Consider the following 17,343-nt stretch of genomic DNA (forward strand, 5'->3'; position numbering starts at 1 on the left):
AGCGGGGGAAGAGGGGCTGGCTCTGAGACCCCGCCTCGCGGGGGGTGCCTCCCCACCCCTGCGACGGGGGTCCTAAGGGCCAGCGGGGGAAGAGGGGCTGGCTCTGAGACCCCGCCTCACGGGGGGTGCCTCCCCCCCCTGCGACGGGGGTCCTAAGGGCCAGTGGGGGAAGAGGGGCTGGCTCTCTGTACCCGCCTCGCGGGGGGTGCCTCCCCCCCCTGTGATGGGGGTCCTTAGAGCCAGGAGCAGAAGAGGGCCTGGCTCTCTGTACCCGCCTCGCGGGGGGTGCCTCCCCCCCCGCGATGGGGGTCCGAAGAGCCAGAAGGCTTAGAGGGGCTGGCTCTGAGTCCCCGCCTCGTGGGGGCTGCCTCCTCTCCCTGCGACGGGGTTCCTAAAGGCCAGTGGGGGAAGAGGGTCTGGCTCTGAGACCACGCCTCGCTGGGGTGCCTCCCCCCACTGCGATGGGGGTCCTAAGGGCCAGTGGTTGAAGAGGGGCTGGCTCTGAGACCCCGCCTCGCTGGGGGTGCCTCCTCCCCCTGCGACGGGGGTCCTAAGAGCCAGGGGGGGAAGAGGGGCTGGCTCTCAGTCCCCGCCTCGCGGGGAGTGCCTCCCCTTCCTGCGATGGGGGTCCTAAGAGCCAGGTGGGGAAGAGGGGCTGGCTTTCAGTCACCACAGCTTGGGGGGCCTTTATGTTCTGGTTTTACCCAAGAGTCAGCTGATTTGCTTCTTGTACTAGCAGGGCAGTTGCTGCCAAGGCCCTCAAACAGGGGGGCCATCCTTTAGAAACCCTGTCTAGCTGTTTAGAGAGGTAGGCCACCGGCCTCAGCCAGGGCCCCACAGTGTGGGTTTAAAGTCCAGCTGCCATCTTTTCTCTGACGCATACAGTGGAAAAGGCTTTGTGAGATCCGCTAGCCCCTGGGCTGGGGCTTTCAGAAGTTTTTCCTTTAAGTCATGAAAGACTTGCTGTTGTTGGAATCCCCATTCCAAAAGTTGCCGGTCCCCGCCCCCCTTTGTGACGTCATACAAAGGCGTGGCTAAGACTGCAAAGTTGGGCTCCGCAGTCTACAAAACCCCACAGCTCCTAGGAATTCTCTCACCAGCCTTCTGCCCTTAGGCTCCGGAAGATTGCAAATGACCTGCTTTCTTTCGGATCCCGGGCTGCTTTCGGACACCTGTCGAATAGTAAATCCCAAGTAAGCTACCTGCGGTCGTCGGCAGATCTGAGTTTTCTTCTTGGACACCTAATACCCACAGCCCTCCAGGTCAGTCCTAAGGATCTTAGACTCCTCGATGGGGGTCATAAGCCGGGGGGGAAGAGGGACTGGCTCTCAGTCCCCGCCTCACGGGGTGTGCCTCCCCCGTGTGATGGGGATCCTGAGAGTTGGGCGAGGAAGAAGGGCTGGCTGTCAGTCACCGCCTCGCGGGGGGTGCCTCCCCTCCCTGCGATGGGGGTCCTAAGAGCCAGGGGGGAAAGAGCGGCTGGCTCTCAGTCCCCGCCTCGCGGGGGGTGCCTCCCCCCCTGCGATGGGGGTCCTAAGAGAAATGGAGGGAAGAGGGGCTGGCTCTCAGTCCCCGCCACGAGGGGGTGCCTCCCCCCCTGCGATGGGGGTCCCAAGAGCCAGGGGGGGCAGAGCGGCTGGCTCTAAGTCCGCGCCTCGCCAAGGGTGCATCCCCCCACTGCGATGGGGTTCCTAAGAGCCAGGGGGGGAAGAAGGGCTGACTCTCAGTCCCCGCCTCGCGGGGCGTGCCTTGCTACCCTGCGATGGGGGTCCTAAGAGCCAGGCAGGGAAGAGGGGTTGGCTCCCAGTCCCCGCCGCGCGGGGGGTGCCTCCCCCCCACAGCGATGGGGGTCCTAAGAGCCGTGGGGGGAAGAGGGGCTGGCTCTCAGTCCCCGCCGCGCGGGGGGTGCCTCCCCCCCTCGCGATACGGATCCTAAGGGCCAGGGGGGGAACAGGGGCTGGCTCAGTCCCCGCCTCGCGGGGGGTGGCTCGCTCCGCTGAGATGGGCATCCTAAGAGCCAGGGGAGGAAGAGGGGGAGAGGATGATAATAATTTCAGCATCGCAGGCTGTGTTCACCCAGCCTGTTAAACTGATATTAGTATCCTGAAAGGGAGAGGATGATATTACTCCCCATAACAGACAGATATGACTCCCCATCGTAGAGCACGAGGTGTACACCCGCCCTGTGATTTTCTTCCTCATATTCAGAGACCGAGAGGTTGATGTCACTCCCAATATCGGAGGAAGTATACACCCCCGTGTGAGATGTTCCTTAATGATATTCCACGGCGGAGGGGGTGATATGACTACATACATGGCAGAAAGTGGAAACCCCCCAGGGATATTATTCCCACGATCCTGGAGGGAAGAAGATGATGTTACTTTCAATATGACAGAAGGTGGATGAAGTGGTGGACTGCCCCTCCACACCTGTGAGTATTTCTAGTTGGGTGGGACGAGAGACTGAGAAAAGAAATAAGACACAGAGAGAAAGTGTAAAGATACAACAGTGGGTCCAGGGGACCGGCGCTCAGCACACCAAGGACCTGCACCGGCACCAGCCTCTGAGTTCCCTCAGTTGTTATTGATTATGATTTTCATGATTTTAGCAGAAAGGAATGTAGTAGGAGAGCAGGGTGATGATAAGGAGAGAGTCAGCAGAAGACATGTGAGCAAAAGAATCCATGTCATAATTAGGTTCAAGGGAAGGTACTATGACTGGACGTGCACGTAAGCCAGATTTGTTTCTCTGCACCCAAACATCTCAGTGGAGTAAAGAAGAACAAGGCAGTGTTACTGCAAACATGTCTCGCCTCCCGCCACAGGGCAGCTTTTCTCCTATCTCAGAGTTGAACGAATGTACAATCGGGTTGTACACCGAGACATTCAGTTCCCAGGGGCAAGCAGGAGACAGTGGCCTTCCTCCATCTCAGCTGCAAGAGGCTTTCCTCTTTTACTAATCCACCTCAGCACAGACCCATTACGGGTGTCGGGCTGGGGGACAGTCAGGTCTTTCTCATCCCCTGAGGCTATATTTCAGACTATCAGATGGGGAGAGAGCTTGGACCATACCCTGCTTTCAAGGGCAGAGGTCCCTGCGGCTTTCCACAGTGCATTGTGTCCCCGGTTTATTGAGACTAGAGAATGGCGATGACTTTTACCAAGTATACTGCTGGTAAACATTTCGTTAACAAGGCACGTCCTGCACAGCCCTACATCCCTTGAACTTTGATTTTATACAACACATGTTTTTGTGAGCTCCAGGTTGGGTCAAAGTGGCTGGGGCCAAGCGGCTAGGGCAAAGCTACAAATTAACAACATCTCAGCAAAGCAATTGTTTAAAGGACAGGTCTTTTTCAAAATGGAGTCTCTTATGTCTTTCCTTTCTACATGGACACAGTGACAGTCTGATCTCTCTTTCTTTTCCCTACAGGTGGACACGCCCCCACTGATATTCCTTCTAATTGCAACGTGGGAGAGGAGGATATGACACGCGATATCGCAGGGAGTAGAAACACCCCTGTGATACTGTTCTTCATATTCAGGGAGGAAGAGGATGATATTACTCCCAATACAGACGGGTGTACACCCTCTGTACACCGAGGGTGTACACCCGTCTGTGAAAGAGTTCTTAATCTCCAGAGGGGGAGATGATATTACTCACAATATGGTAAAGAGGCTGTGAGTCCACGGAGGATCCTCAGAGCCAGCGGGGGAAGAGGGGCTGGCTCTCAGTCCCCGCCTCGCGGGGGTGCCTCCCCCCACTGCGATGGGGGTCCTAAGAGCCAGTGGGGGAAGAGGGGCTGGCTCTGAGACCCCGCCTCGCGGGGGGTGCCTCCCCCCCTGCGATGGGGGTCCTAAGAGCCAGTGGGGGAAGAGGGGCTGGCTCTGAGACCCCGCCTCGCGGGGGGTGCCTCCCCCCCCTGCAATGGGGGTCCTAAGGGCCAGTGGGGGAAGAGGGGCTGGCTCTGAGACCCCGCCTCGCGGGGGGTGCCTCCCCCCCTGCGATGGGGGTCCTAAGAGCCAGCGGGGGAAGAGGGGCTGGCTCTGAGACCCCGCCTCGCGGGGGGTGCCTCCCCCCCCTGCGACGGGGGTCCTAAGGGCCAGCGGGGGAAGAGGGGCTGGCTGTGAGACCCCGCCTCACGGGGGGTGCCTCCCCCCCCTGCGATGGGGGTCCTAAGGGCCAGTGGGGGAAGAGGGGCTGGCTCTGAGACCCCGCCTCGCGGGGGTTGCCTCCCCCCCCTGCGATGGGGGTCCTAAGGGCCAGTGGGGAAGAGGGGCTGGCTCTCTGTACCCGCCTCGCGGGGGGGTGCCTCCCCCCCCTGTGATGGGGGTCCTTAGAGCCAGAAGCAGAAGAGGGCCTGGCTCTCTGTACCCGCCTCGCGGGGGGTGCCTCCCCCCCCGCGATGGGGGTCCGAAGAGCCAGAAGGCTTAGAGGGGCTGGCTCTGAGTCCCCGCCTCGTGGGGGGTGCCTCCTCTCCCTGCGACGGGGGTCCTAAAGGCCAGTGGGGGAAGAGGGTCTGGCTCTGAGACCACGCCTCGCTGGGGTGCCTCCCCCCACTGCGATGGGGGTCCTAAGGGCCAGTGGTTGAAGAGGGGCTGGCTCTGAGACCCCGCCTCGCTGGGAGTGCCTCCTCCCCCTGCGACGGGGGTCGTAAGGGCCAGTGGGGGAAGAGGGGCTGGCTCTGAGAACACGGCTCGCGAGGTGCCTCCCCACCTTGCGATCGGGGTCCCAAGAGCCAGGGGGGAAGAGGGGCTGACTCTCTTTGTGGATGATTCTTTTTCCATTCTCAGGCAGTTTTCTTTTTTCTTTCTTTTTTTTTTGAGACTGAATCTTGCTCTGTTGCCCATGCTTTGCTGGATCTCGGGTGACTGCAACCACTGCCTCCGAGGTTCAAGAGATCCTCCTGCCTCAGCCTCCTGAGTAGCTGGGACTAGAGGTGTGTGTCACCACACCCAGCTAATTTTTGTATTTTTATTAGAGATGGGGTTTCACCATGTTTGCCAGGATGGTCTCTATCTCCTGACCTCGTTATCCACCCACCTCACCCTCCCAAAGTGCTGGGATTGCAGGTACGAGCCACTGGGTCCACCCTCTCAGGTGATTTTCATACCTGCATACTCTGATCACTACTCTGTTAAACAGTCAAGGAGGGTAAGTATTATCTGCAGATTTTCAGAGCTCTGTCTCTGTACAGCCCTCTCCTCCTCAATATTCTGCCCTATGAATTCTAGCCACATTGGCCTTCCCAGACTCATAGTTCTGTCCTCTCAACTCAGGAAGATCTCTGAGCTCCATCTGCATTCTTTCTTCCTGTGCTGTGGCGTGGAAAGTTTTCTAAGGTGTTTGGGAAGTCAATTGTGGGGCTAGCCTCATACGTTTCTCATTTCTTGAGGATCACTGCCTTTTGATGCTTGATTCCAGTGATTGATTCCCTTTGTTGCTTGAGGGCCATAGTTTCATATATTTTGTCCAGTATTTTTGTTGTTTTAGGTCAGAAAGTAATTTTGGTCTCTGTTACTCCATCTTGGCCAGAAGTGTAAGACCTAAGCATTTACACATCCAAATACTGCACACATAATTTTAGTTTAAGCTACTTTTTAAAAAATCTCCTTCATTTTCCATTTAGCATTGTATTTAGGGTATTACATTGGTTTTTTTGAAATTCTGTTATTGGCAGTTTCTATTGCCTATCAATCCCATTTAAAGATAGTGCATAGGGTATTCTAAAATAGCTGTTAAGCAAAGAGAAAATTGGGCCTGATAGGGTGAGAATCACAGCTCTAATACCTAGAGTGACCTTATAATGTGTTGTCCAAAGGAGTTATTTTTGACAGTGAAAGAAGGTGTTGTTAGTAGTTATATCAGGACTATGGCCTAAACCAGGACTATCCCAGGCAGCCTGGGACATATTTGTACCCCATCTCTATTTAATGCCTTTATACAATTCTTTACTTAATTCTACCAGCCTTTATTGAGCCTGCTTTCTTTGTCTAGCTGAGTGCCACGTGCTGACATCACTAAGATCAATACAGCAAACTCTGAAAGATGGACAGAGAGACAGGAGATGGTCCTTTATAATGCAGTATGATCTGTGCTGCAATAGAGGTGAGCACAAGGGCCTTACGAAGGCTCAATGAAGAGCATGCTTGACTGCAGGGGAGGGTACTTAGGTTAGAAAAGATGAGTCGAAGTATGTTCATAGGGAGCATGGGAGGAGAGGTGGTGGGAAAGGTGTTCCAGACACTGTGTGTCAAGGCCAAGAGCCAGGGGAACACAGGTGGGGCTTCTTTTTTTTTCTTCTAAGATGGAAGAGTGTTCTGATCGGCTGGAAAACAACGCACATGGGAAGCTGTACAGAAATGAGTGGGGAAAGGTAATACTTAACAGCAATAGCAGTTAATATTTAGTGCCCACTTACGACATGCTGGACACAGTTCCGGGTACTCTGAACATATTCACTCATTTAATCTTTACAACAACCCTATGAGGTAGGTACTATTTTTATCCCCATTTTCAGGTGAGGAATCTGAGGCACAGAGAGAGTAAGTATGTTGCCCAGGGCCACGCACCAAGTATGTGGTAGGTCCTGGAGTTGAATGCAGAGCCCCTCCACTCTAAACTCCTGAAAGCCAGATGCTACGAGGCGTTGTTATTCCAAGTGGAGGAATGCTAAGGACAGCATCCTGCAGGTGACCAGGAAACCCTGAAGCATTCAAAGCAGGGGAATGGCTTAAAACAAGGTGGTATAAGAAAGTGCTCCCAGAGCAGCATGAAAGTCTGGTGTAGTGGAGGTCTCCGCTAGCCACAAGAGGTGGTAAGAGGCTGAGCTGAAGCAGCTGCAGCAGGGATGCAGAGGATACATTCCCCAAACCCTTATGGGCAGAGTCCTTTGGCTTCAGTGACCACGGCCAAGAGTGCAGAGGAGAAGCCCAAGAAGATGCCAGGTGTCTGGCTTATGCCCCTGTGTGAACGTGAAGCCTCTCATTGACATGCAGGTTACAGGAGGAAAAGCAGGTTTATTTGGGAAGGCTTCTAGACCATGACTTCCATTTTAGCCATGTAGTTTTTGAAGTGTTTGTACAAGTTCTAGGTGGAAATGTCCAGGAGCCAGTGGGGAACTCAAAGTAGATCTCAGGAGAGAGGCTTAGGCCAGAGGGCTTGGGGAATCATCAGCATGGGGGTGGGAGGAGAGCTGGTATTTGGATGAGATTGCGGTGGAGCAGGAACAGAGTGGGAAAAGGCGGTGATGAACCCAGGGACTCCAGTATGCAGTAGCTGGCTGTGAGATTAGGAAGCAATGAAAGAGGCCGAGAAGGATGTGGGGGAGAAGCATCAATAAGGAATAAATGAGTTGCACGTGCTCCAGAGAGGCCAAATAAAGACTGGATTTGGCTCTCGCAGGTCATACACGAAAGAATCTCGGAACCAAAAGGAAAACAGTGGTGGTTTAAAGGGTATATTCAGTTTCTAGGTCTGCTGTCACAAAATACCAGAAACTGGGTGTCTTGTTAAAACAACAGAAATTTTTTCTCTCACAGTTTTGGAAGCTAGAAGTTCAAAACGAGGTTTTGGCAGCACCATGCTCTCTCTGAAGATGCTAGGAAGAATCTGCTCCATGCCTTTCCATTCGCTTCTGGGGTTTCCTGCAAGCCCTGACATTCCTTGGCTTATGGATGCATCACCCCAGTTTCCGCCCCCATCATCACATGGCCTCCTCTCTGTGTGTGCCTCTGTGTTCCCTCTATTCTTCTTCTAAGGACACCGACACCAGTCACAGTGGATTAAGGGTCCACTCCTAACTAATTACATCTGCAACAACCCTATTTCCAAATAAAGTCACATTCTAAGATTCCTAGGGAGAACATGAATTTTTGGGGGTGTGTGGATACTGTTCAACCTGGGACATGGAGTAAATAAATGGCAAGGAAGATTACAGATGACTTTAAGCTAAAGAGGGAGATAGGGTTAAATGTAGGACTTTTTTTTTTTTTTCCAGGACGGGAGAGGTTTAAACATGTTACTACATTGAATAAATGAAATAACCATGAACATGGAGTGGCTAAATATTCTGAACTAAGTGCAAGTAATTGATAGCGCAAGCTCCCAAGGGGCTGGGGCCTGGAGCGCAGATGGATGGATCCACTGTGGGCAGAACTGGGGCGTGGGAGGGGTGTGCCGATGCAGATGTGTTTGAGAGTGGGGGGCCAGAAGCTGATTGGGGTGAAGCGTGACAGTGCAGCTCCAAGCCCGCTGGAGGTGTTCACCAAGCAACTCAAGAGCAGATGGCAGAACGAGCAGGTAAAATAACAGCTTGTGAAATCAACCCTACTTTGTGGGGAGAGGATTGGTTAAGGATTCTAGCCATGAGAACCAAGAAGAGGAGGATAATCTGTTCATGCCTATTATGGGGCTTTGGGGGAGCAGTTTCAGCCTCAACCTGGAGAATGTTTTAGAAGGCCAGAGAAAGGAACCCTGCAAATCATGTGAGCTGGCCCCTCACTTTGAGATGAAGTGTCCATACAGCAGTGACGCCACCCTCTGTAGTGGTTCTAGAGTGTGGCAATCTGGAGGGGTCATTATGGAAAAGGGCTGAAGCATAAGAATGTAGACCCAATACTGAGATAGAAAGAGGATTCTCTGAGATGACTTAGGCAGGGTGATGGTGGTGGAGGTGGGTGTAAGAAGCCCTCTGCTGCCTCAGTCCGAGCATGGAATTCAATTGGTCAAGAGCAGAGCCAATCACCATTTAGGCCCCCTTGTTAGCCTTAATTTATTCCTCAGGTATGGAGAATACTCCTCAAGATGCATTCAGAGTGTAAGCTACCTCTTCCTCAGCAGAGGACTGCCCTGCAGGTTTGCAGTTCTGTCATTTGGAAACTCCCTGATGTGTCCCTTGGCTCTTCCCATTCTTTTGCTTCAACACATTTCAAGACCAGGCACCTTAACTGCAGAAACAGCATGAAAAACAAGTAGGTTTCAGGAAAAATTATCCCAAGTGGAGTCTCTACTGTGCTCTGTTTATCAGATGTAAAGCTTAAAACAGTGTAAGAGTTTTTACAGAGTGTATTCATATCACACCAGTTTTGGGTCCATAGAGAGGGGCTTTTTCTAGATCAAACAGTTCAATTGTCCTGTTGATCCTGGCCTAAAATCTGAGTGGATAAAAAATATTTTAGGAGAGATGAGATTCTAACCCTCAATGGCAAAAAGCAGGGCTGAGCCCTAAGCCCACGTTTTTACACATATTTTACAATTGAATGTGTTGCACTACCGCTAGAACACTAGTTCTCAACCAGGGGCGATTTTGCTTTCCAGGGGACATTGGCAATGTCTGGAGACATTTTTTTTTTCCATTTTCAAAAATTGTGGCAAAGCACATAACATAAAATTAGCCATTTGAACCATTTTCATGTGTATAGTTCAGTGGCACTAAGCACCTTCACACTGATGTGCAACCATCACCACCATCCATCCATAGAACTCTTTTCATTTTCCAAAACTGTAACTCTACCCATTAAACACTAACTCGCCATTTCCCTCTTCTCCCAGCCCCTGACAACCATCATTTGACTTTCTGTCTCCATGATTTTGACTATTCTAGGTACCTCAAATAAGTGGAATCACACTGTTGAGGGATTTTTGATGGTCACAACTTGGGATGGGGTGCTGCTGGTGTCTAGTGGGTAAAGGCTAGGGATGCCACTTAACATCCTGCAATGCACAGGATGGTCCCCACAAGAAAGCAATAACTAACCCCAAACATCAATCCTACCAAAATTGAGAAACTCTGAGCTAGAAAAATCCCATGAGTAATCTTACACCATGGAGTATCAGTCAATAGAGACTAGTTATGTTGCAATAAGAAACCACCTCCAAATTTCTGTGGTTTAAAACAACTTATATTTTTGCTCTAACATGGAGCATCCTTAATCAGCAATCCAGGCTGGTGGGAGTTCCATCCTGACCTGGGCTTCTACGATGACTGAAGCAGAACAAGGATCAGTGATAAATTGTGCACTGGCTTTTAAAGCTCCCATTGGAAGTGTCCAGGTCATTTTCGGTCACACCTTCTTGGCCAGATCAAATCACAGGTCCACATCTCACTTCAAAGGGAGGAAGGAAATGCATTTTTACTCTGAGGAAATACAACCACCACACCTAGCAATTAAAAATAAACCTCATAGTGTTATCACCTGCTTGAAGTGCTGATATCAGAGCAAGCCTACCAGTAGGAGTGGTGCAGGCTGCAGGTTTTTGGTTTTGTCTTGTTTTGTTTTGTTTTGTTTTTGGAGACTGCACTCCAGCCTTAGTCTGTCATGCAGGCTGGAGTACAGTGGTGTCATCACAGCTTATTGCAGCCTTGACCTCCCCACACAAGCGATCCTCCCACTTCAGCCTCCTGAATAGTTGAGACTACAGGCCCGTGCCACCACGCCCGATGAATTTTTTGTATTTTTTTGTAGAGATGGGGTTTCACTATGTCGCCTAGACTGGTCTTGAACTCCTGGATGCAAGTGATCCACTTGCCTCGGCCTCCCAAAGTGCTGGGATCACAGGCGTGAGCCGCCATGCCTGGCCTAGAAGCTCATTCTTATTGGCCAGAAGCTAGAGAGTGATCTAAAGGCTCCAAGCCAGGCCAGACTGGTTTCAAGCCTTAGGGCTAGTGTATTAATGAATGAGGTTCGAGCTTCTATGGCATGGGAACTGAGGGGCACCACAACACTCAGCTTACTCAAGGGACCAATTCTAGCAGTCTTCGAAGGAGTCTGAAAAAGGTAGCCTTGAATTAGTTTCCGGGTGAAAAATATTTGTCCCAATTGAAGCAAGTACTACTAGTGACTGCCTCTGCTATGGAAGCAGGGGTTACCTGCTTACCTGTGAGCAATAGGATTTCTTGGGGTTGATTTTGCAGGAACATGTACCTCCATGTGGCCAAACAAGCAGGCTTGCTTAGATTTGCACCACAGGATATTAAAGTGGAAAGGAATCTTAAACATCTAATTGAGGGATGGCAAATTGGGTTCATTGTAAGGGTCACCTCTGACCCTTTGGTTGTGGCTGCTAGGAGCACTGGGTGGGAAGAATTCTGTAGTTTTTTCCAGAGAGAGACAGCCACGCTTCATTAGAGAGTCTAGTGGGCATGGAAGGGAGGGGGTGAGTTGTGCCTGTAACAGGATTTTGCCATCCCTAGTTCTAATCTAACACTTTGAGAGCTGAGGCTCAGCTGCACAAGTGATTTATAGAGGTCCTTCCTTTATTGCTTTTATGTCACCACATCTAGAATTAGGTCTTCTGCTTCCAAGAAAGTCAGCTGCCTCATTACCATGTAGCATAGTTAGATTCCCCATTTCACCTAGAAAATAAATATTTATTGAGGGCTGGCCAAGTGCGGTGGCTCACGCCTGTAATCCCCGCATTTTGGGAGGCCAAGGTGGATGGATCATTTGAGGTCAGGAGTTCGAGACCAGCCTGGCCAACATGGTGAAACCCTGTTTCTACTAAAAATACAAAAATTAGCCAGAAATCCCTTGAACCCAGGAGACGGAGGTTGCAGCGAGCCAAGATCGCACCACTGCACTCCAGCCCGGGCGGAAGGGAGAGATTCCGTCTCAAAAAATAAAATAAATAAATAAATAAATTCACAAAAATATTTATTGAGGGCCCACTTGGTTTTTAGCACTGAAATAGGAGCCGAACATAGAGCAGTGAATGAATAGGCCAAGTCCCTGCTCTTCTTTGCCTTACATTTTGGGGGAGGAGACAGATTAGTAATTATTAGGAGAATTATTAGTAATTATTAGGAGAAAGCAGGAAATTTCTGCTTTCATGGGTGGGATACCAGAAGGTAAATCATTATGCAAGGATATTTTGGGACAAGTTTCTATAGCATAGATGTATTTTAGGATGATTGGGGCTGTGTGTTGTGAGCACGGGATCTCTGAGGCAGTCAAAGGGCACCAGGAACCTCATCTCTTAAGACGTGCATGCACCGTAGGCTGCCGTTTGTGTCCCTCACTCTGGCCAAGCTCCCTTCTTCATCATGGCCTTTGCACTTGCTGTTCTCTGTCTGGGGAAGAATGCTCTTTCCCTAGAGATCCAAATGGCTCACTCCTTCAGTGTCTTCAAATCTCTGTCAAATATCACCTAAACAGAGAGGCTTTCCCTGGCCTCTAGAGGACAAAGTAGCACACTTTCTCACCCACTTACCCTGCTCATCCTTCTTTATAGCACCCCTCACCACCTGCTGTATTATTTGTTTATCGTTCAGCTTTCTCTCTAAAATGGAAGATCTATGAGAACAAGAACCTGTCTGCTCATTGAGGTGTTACTCTAGAAAAATGTCTGGCCCATGGCAGGTGCTTAATCAACAATTTCTGAAGGAAAAGTGGAGGAAAAAAAGATAGGAGAAAGCAAACTCATGAAGAAGAGTGCTTGGGTGGGGCGGGAGGAGAAGAGGGCAATGGATCCAGGCCCTACAGGGATTCACTGTTCAAGCAGAAAGTCCAGGGAAAGCCACATGGCCTCCTTCAATCGGATGAGCTGGAGCTGCTGACATCCCCTGCAACCTGGGAGCCAGTGCATGCAATGCTCCAGCTGGGTCTAAGGACAGAAGGAGGCTAATGAACAGCCACCTTCGGAGCAACAGGGTCACTTCAGTCCTCCCTGTTTACTTCCAAGCTGCTGGGAGTCTTATGCACATTTCCTCTTCTCACTTGCCTCTTCACATCCCTAGCTGCCGCAGGAATTTATGGCTTAATTAAAGTGGGAAGCAGGGTTTATACATGTTTATATAAAGTTATATTTTCCTCCACCTCTTTGTTGGAAGAAAACTCAAATGTTAAAATTCTTAGGAGCCCAGGAGTTCGAGACTAGCCTGGGAAACATTGCAACCCCATCTCAACAAAGAATAAAAAAATTAGCTGGGAGTGGTGGTCCCAGCTACTTGGGAGGCTGAGGCAGGAGAATCATTTGAGCCCAGGAGGTTGAGGCTGCAGTGAGCCATGTTAGTGCCATTGCACTCCAGCCTGGGTGAGAGAGTGAGATCTTGTTTAAAAATAAAGAAAGAAAGAAACACCTAGAAAGGACACTAGAGATAAATCTAGTTCATGCTCCTTGTTTTCTATGGGAGGACACTGAGGTCCAGGGTCACACAACTCACAAATGGCCAGCCTACGGAAACCCTGTAAGAGGCAGAGTGTGAGGAAAAGGCAGGCACTTGTGATAACCCCACTGGTGGGCAGGAGCTAAGCCTCCATAGGTGGGGAAGGGAATTAACCCCAGGACACAGGCTCCAGTCTGGGGGCTTGAGATGCTCAGGGGACACCGGTTAGAACTAAGGCAGGAGGCCAAGGCAGAAGCTGTGCTCCTCTGCCTGGATGTATGAGGGCAGCAGAGGAAGAAGAGTTGGCAAAGCAGCCCAGAAACACATGAAGAGGAGGAGTGAATGTAAGTAGAGCATGCCAGAGATGGCAGATCAAGGCAGGGAGTTAAATTGAAGGAGGAGGCGGCCGCGGCCAAGGGTGCACAGTGATTCAAAGTTACAGCTGGTTATGGGCTGGGGAAACAGCTTCCTGTTTCACTGCTGTGAGGGGCAACCAGGTTGCAAGGAAAGGAGGGGAAGAGGGAGGCGTTAACATGGAGGAGTGAATGTAGACAGAACCTTCCAGATGTTGGCTGAAGATAGAAAGGAGAGGGAGGAGGGGTTCTGGAGGGAGAAAGAAGTTAAAGAGTATTTTTTTATATGGGGAGATATGGGAGTTTTGGGTTTTATTTTTGGCTTGTGAGAATGAGCTAATCTTGTATAAAGGGATTAAAGATTTTTTTAAAAATTTATCTCTGAGCCTTAGGTCTTTCAACTTTAAAACGAAGATAAAAAATCTATGTCTTTGGCTTATGAGGATTAAAATGTGAAAACACATTACTCCAGTGCCTGGCACATTATAAACACATAATACATGGTAGCTATTTGAAACATTTGATTATAAACTTATGTAGTGCTCATCTGGAGGCCTAGGAAAGTGTTATTGAAAGTATTTTAAATCTTAGTATCTTATATTTATCATTTATAGGGTATAGTAGGTTAAGAAATACTTCACGTATTTTGAAAGATTGGGCGGAAACATACCCGAAGAAGCATTCTTTTTATCTCTCATGTACATGTGGACATTATACATTTTAATTAAGTGTTATTATATGAGCCAAATTCCCTCCTCATGGGTGTTAGTAGGAGTTGACCTCGAAGGAGGGAGGATTTGGTTGTGGATTTATGACTCACATCTGCGAAAGGAGTAAGGGCGAATAAGAACAGGAAACTCTCTGATAAGCAATTTTACTATGTTTTCATTTTTATCTGAAACTCTGTAATCCAAGACTGGGGTAACTTTTCATATTTTTAAAAAATACTTTTTTATAGGCTGGAGTGATCTTGTGTAAGCAAGGATAAATCATAGACGTTAGAGATATGTTTGTCTCTGTGCTGTTTGGTGCAAATTCCATGAAAAAGAGCCAAGACAGGGGGTGGGGGTGGTTGTCAGGAAACCAAGGGATGAGATGTTTTTCTTTTTCAAAGATGACACCTGTGATGCCAACTAGTGAGCATGGGCGAACAGAGCGGAAAGGAATTCGTTACAGTCCTAAAGAGGGATAAATGCATCTGGTGTCAGATTAACTCCAGCGAACAGCCTCACTCAGTCCTAAATACTGACTCAAAAGCATGTTGATTTCAGTGTGAGAAACAGATGTGTAAAGGTGACTTCTCATGAGGTAAAATATAAAGCAACATGCCTAGGTCTTAAAATCATGATGTTGAGTGCAACTATAAGAAAAAAATGGGCTTACTGATATAATGTTATTATGTAATTTAAAGCCACATTTGCATATCAAACAACCTTGCCTATTTCTACAGAGATAGTTGCTTTTTCTTTCTTTTTTTTCTTGTGACAGGGTCTCACTCTGTTGCCCAGCCTGGAGTGCAGTGGCACCATCTCAGCTTACTGCAGTCTTGACCTCCCAGGCCCAAGTGATCCTCCTGCCTCAGCCTCCCGAGTAGCTAGGATTACAGGCACAGGCCACCATACCTGGCTAAAGTTTTTTGTTTTTTATTTTTAGTAAAGATGAAATCTTACTATGTTGCCCAGGCTGATCTCAAACTCCTGGGCTCAAGTGATAGACCCACCTCCATCTCCCAAAGTGCTGAGATGACAGCCACCGCGCCCCCAGCCAAGATAGAAAGTTTAAGGACACATATCAAACATACTAGAGAGGTTGCTGATGGGATAGGGAGGATGAGTGTGAGCATCACAGACGAGGGAAAAAGCAAAATGAGACAGCGGCTTTGCCCAGATGGACAATGAAAATGTGCTATGAGTTAAAGAGCATGATTTTTAAAAGGAGAGAAATCTTTTAGTCATTGGTCTTCTCTTTGTTCTGGCTTAATGAATCTGCTGCAAAGGCAAATAGTTTTCAGGCAAACTTGCTGTCCTAGTGGTAACATTGGCTTCAAGGACTCCTCGAGCGGTTTGGGATGGCTTCCTGAGGGTGACAAAGAGGAGCTGTGTTTTCAGCCAAATATCAGAACCAGGGCCACTGCCTGCCACCAAACCCCAGTGGGCACCCCTACTTTGTGTTTATCTGTGGTGGCTACGCTTGCCCACCTGGGTGGGAACCCCGAGAATGACTCCAAACTTTTCCAGGGACTGCATGCCAGGGTATTTTTACAATTTATGTGTAGACTTTGTTCGGGTGGAAAAGTTATTTTATGAAGATGAAACAAGCAATTGGGGCACCTACCTTATGGCATTTTTTACATTGAGAGTGTTAAAAATACCCCTCCCCTAACCAAAACCCTGACAAATAGAGCCAGGGAAGGCCATGCAAAAAAGGATTCTTGGGCTTGTATGCCTGATAACAAAAACTTATCACAGAAGACTGCAAAAAACACAATCTTGCACAAAGCCCATTGCAACTTTGCACACAACAATGCTTCTGAAGGATATTTGCCCAACAACTGCCTGTCCAACCTGGGCCTGGCATCACCTTTGTTATTGATCTTTGTAGCCAAGGATAATCATTTCCAAATGATCATATAATCTTCCTCATTTTTTCTTTTGTCTTCCTTTACCTCCGTGAATATGCATATAGTTTACTCTGGCTTGCCTATTTCTATTGCAAGGCTCTGTTTCCAAACGAATATCTTTTTCTTGTGGAGAGCCTCTCTCTGTTTGTTATTAAGGTTGATAGCATCTAAGGGTGCAAACTTTTTTGCACCCTTAGATGCTTACTTCCACTACAACTTGCAGGTGGGCCTTGAAAAGTTCTTGGAATAAGTTTGAGCTTTGATCTTGTCCGGTTCATTTAGCATAGATTCTGAAAATGTGGTCCCTGGACCCACAGCATTAGCATCGCCTGGAGATTGTTAGAAATGCAAATCATCGGGCCTCATTCCAGACCCTCAGCTGGAAACTCTAGGGGCATGGCCAGACCCTCTGTAGCTGAACAAGCCATCCAGGTGGTTTTGATGCAGCTAAAGTTCTGGAACAACTAATGTAGCCCCATTTGGAAAACTTGGCTGTACAGGCCTCCCTAGCTGGTAAGCTGCTAGCATTTTTTGTTTGTTTGTTTGTTTGTTTTGATACAGGGTCTTGCTCTGTTGACCAGACCGTGACCTCCAGGGTTCAAGCGAGGACTCAGCCTCCTGAGTAGCTGGGACTACAGGTATGTGCCACCACCATGCCCAACTACTTTTTGTATTTTTTTTTGTAGGGATGGGGTTTTAGCCCAGGCTAGTCTCAAACTCCTGGACTCAAGCAATCTGCCCACTTTGGCCTCACGAAGTGCTGGGATTATAGGCATGAGCCACTGTGCCCGGCCCTGCCAGCTTTGTATAAGCTGAGGAGTTTTTAAAAATACCTAGACTCAGGGCAAACCCCAGACACTTAAGTCAGATTCTCTGGGAGGTGAAGCCCAGGCACTGGTATTTTTAAAGTCTCTACAGATGGTTCTAATGTGCTGCTAAGTTAGAGAACCGCTGATCTAGACCAGGCCTTTTCAAACTTAATGTGCACGTGAATTACCTGGACCTTGTTAAAATGCAGATTCAGTCTGCATAGGCCTGGGGTGGAGCCTGAGCTTCTGCATTTTTAACAAGTCTCTAGAGGATGCTGCTGCATCTGGGCTGCTAACTACACTTGGAGATAGGAGGTTCTGGAGAGCAGAGGAAAGAGCATGAACCATAACCTAGGGGCCGGTAGTCCTGACTTCCGAGCCAAGGTTTGCCTTTATGTGGCTGGCAACTTGCTTGGACTCCTACCTCAATTCTTTGGGCCCAAGGTTTGTCCTGC

At 49.2% G+C, this 17,343-nt stretch overlaps 2 long non-coding RNA genes across 2 annotated transcripts in view; both read left to right on the forward strand.

Moving 5' to 3' along the window:
- The first annotated feature begins 144 nt into the window (after nt 1–144).
- Nucleotides 145–3,956, forward strand: LOC129393571 (uncharacterized). Its single transcript, XR_008620562.2, has 3 exons — nt 145–1,262; nt 2,209–2,432; nt 3,434–3,956. It is a non-coding gene; the product is annotated as an uncharacterized LOC129393571 (long non-coding RNA).
- Nucleotides 3,957–4,519: 563 nt separating this feature from the next.
- The window catches only part of LOC129393566 (uncharacterized), a 126,032-nt gene continuing 113,208 nt past the window's right edge, over nt 4,520–17,343 (forward strand). The window contains exons 1-4 of the long non-coding RNA XR_010108979.1: nt 4,520–4,940; nt 5,999–6,109; nt 6,309–6,377; nt 16,641–16,717. This is a non-coding gene — a long non-coding RNA (uncharacterized LOC129393566). The remainder of the gene's footprint in view (nt 4,941–5,998; nt 6,110–6,308; nt 6,378–16,640; nt 16,718–17,343) is intronic.

The sequence above is a fragment of the Pan paniscus genome, chromosome 10 (assembly GCF_029289425.2).
Source record: "Pan paniscus chromosome 10, NHGRI_mPanPan1-v2.0_pri, whole genome shotgun sequence".
NCBI classification, from domain to species: Eukaryota; Metazoa; Chordata; class Mammalia; order Primates; family Hominidae; genus Pan; species Pan paniscus.